Consider the following 2,902-nt stretch of genomic DNA (forward strand, 5'->3'; position numbering starts at 1 on the left):
GTGTTTTGGAAACAGAGAACCTCACCAAGCCACATTTAAGTTGGGAGAAAGAACACATGAGGCTGTACAATGATCCGTGCCGTGCCCTCTCAAAAAGGAGGGCTTGGCCTTTAAGTGGTAGGACTGCAGTTGGACTTCCTTGAGTACAGCAATGCAACTCTAGTGCCTGCAAAAAAGGAGGCAGCCAACAGCAAGCCTACTTGTAGCAGCCCTTGTGATGCCAGAAAAGTATGGCATTACATAAGAGCAGTATCTTCTGTTTGCATGGAAGCACTAAGCTACTCATCACCCCCCTGAAGACCTTTGCAAGCTCTGCTCCGTATGTGTGCGCACAGAGCCTGAGGTTACCATGCAGAAAACTGAAAAGGGGCGGGACTCCGCTCAACAGACCTGGTAGAGTGGCCTTTCCTCTGGCAAGGTCATAAGTTACATGTCACAGCCTTAAGAAATCACTAGTTATAGACTACTGGCTCCTTTGCTTTCAAACCAGGTAAGTAAATGGCCCAGTATTATTATCTTCATATTGCAGATCAGGAGTGAGGACAGCACAAGTTACAACAATCCTGCAACATGGTCAAATGTTGTTATTCCCATATTGCCCAGGGAGATGACTGAAGGAGAACAACCTGTAGTAACTCTGAAAGGCAGTCCGTTATGGTTATTCCCCACACCACCAGAATGGGTTATAAAAATCACGTGGGTTAGTCCAGGATTGGGTGGCGCCTACTGAAGATGAGGATGGCACAGGCTGGCAGATAATACCCCCTATGACACCCCTCCAATGAAGTCCATTGTTAAGTTGATATAGCCAGGGTGTGAGTCACAGCGACTTCTGACTGCCCTGCTCAAACTAATACTTGCTTGCAAATAAGTTGTTGCTCCTAACAGCTAGAGACCCTCCATAACATCAAAAACTCAAGGTGTGTGCCTGCTGACCTCTCTGTATGGTGTGAATTCAAAGTTCTACCAACTTCTGGTAATGTTTAATTGCATTCCTGGGCAAGACAGACGAGCGTTTGGGCAACTTGCCCTCATATCTGCACCCTGGTGAACAAAATCTAGATTAAGCAAGGCTATTTTTCATATTAATTCTGATTGGAGGGAACAAAGAGGGTCACTTTATTAGCATATCAGTTTAGGTAAAACTTATAAAGAGGTACATTATCAATCAGTGGTTAGTGAGTTGGACTAGGACTACAGAAACCTGAGTTCCAATCCCCCGTCAGGTGTGAGTTCACTGGACGTCCTTGGACCAGCCTTTCAGCCTAATGTACCTCATGGGCAATCTATGTCCCATCAGGAGGACCAGTGGACTCGGACACTTTTGCTACTTCTTTAAACACACTCTTTCTTGTACACACACAGCTTAATAAAATATTATCCACAACTTCAATAAAAATCTGTGAACTTTTAAAAGACTGTTTCAGGAGAGGATAAATTGCAGAGAATTGACAGGGAGGCATGCAAATCTCTTTCCATGACTGCTACTACTCTGCTCCAAATTAGCCACCCAGAAACTTCCGTAGGATCACAAACATGTAGCTGCCCTCACAAACGTGCACTTAGAACTGTTTGATATGGGAACAACTGGCACAACGATGATTTGGAGCACAGAAACTTAAGCACTCGTCTCCTGAAGCAGGTTTTTTAAAAATAAGATAAATAAAGGCTATTGAAGTTTCTTTATACATATTTGCATGTAACGTTTAGTTAATTCTCCGTTCTTCACAGTTATGATTAACTTGGTATTTATTTTTAAGTTGTGACAGTTTAGAAAGCTACAATGAATATACATATATAATAAAGGGATTGGTCATGTTCATACTAAATTTTCTTTATGGGTCCCGTTTACCAGGGACTGTTAAGTAAAGTCTTTTTATTGGAATGAAATGATGGTGAGGAGCTTGAGGAGGCCCACCAATCTGAAGGATGTAGGCTTAAGGACAGTTTCTATTCAGTTACAAATGCGTGCTATCCATTGAGTGGAACAGCATGTGGATACTAACACTTTTACCTGTAACTGATGAGTTTCAAACGAGGTCCTCATATAGTCACTCACTGCCCTCCATCTCATTGGGACAGTCTGTATCTTCCTTGGTGCTTGCAGATTCTGTAGTGAGGAAGAGGGAGCCCCCTCCTGGTTGGGTAGAATACCACAAAGGTGGCAAAAGCTTATTGGCTGGGTGGAACCCTCTTCTTTTGAATCCTAACAGTCATAATTTTCTAGAAAAGACCATCTTGGCCACTGCAATCAGAATCTTGTCTATGCATGTGGACCACATTCAGTATCACTTAGAGGTAGGTCTCTTCTTTCTAAGGTTCCTACCTCAACAACTGTTCCTAGAAACACCCCTATGCACCATGATTTATGAAAGGTTTGATGGTGTTCACTCACTGTGCTTATTAGTGAAGTATCTCAGTGTTCCCAAATATGAGTAAACAAAACTTGATACAATTAAGAAAGTAGTCACTAAAGCAACACAGTAAGTCATTCTGAAGACTGTAGAGAGAGAATATTTGATTTATATACCGCCCCTTCAGGACAACTTAACACCCACACAGAACAGTTTACAAAGTATGTTATTATCCCCACAACAATCACCCAATTTTATCCTCTTAATAACCTTGTGAGGTAGGCTAGGCTGAGAGATGGTGAATGAGCCATAGTAACAATGAATTTCTTACCAGAACTGGGATTTAAATCCAGACATCCCTTGTCCAACAATGTTATAATATCACCCTGACCTTAACAGGATGAAGATATGATGGGGTGAAGACTATCTTTTCCTTTTGGTTTGGCAACTTAAAATACGTTTGTGAGCTCCTCTGGCAATGGGTGAGCTGTACTAATGCTTAGCTCCCTGACCTTCTCTTAGCAGAATACAGACACAGGAGTTCAAAG

This window comes from Eublepharis macularius, chromosome 4 (genome assembly GCF_028583425.1).
Source record: "Eublepharis macularius isolate TG4126 chromosome 4, MPM_Emac_v1.0, whole genome shotgun sequence".
Taxonomy (NCBI): Eukaryota; Metazoa; Chordata; class Lepidosauria; order Squamata; family Eublepharidae; genus Eublepharis; species Eublepharis macularius.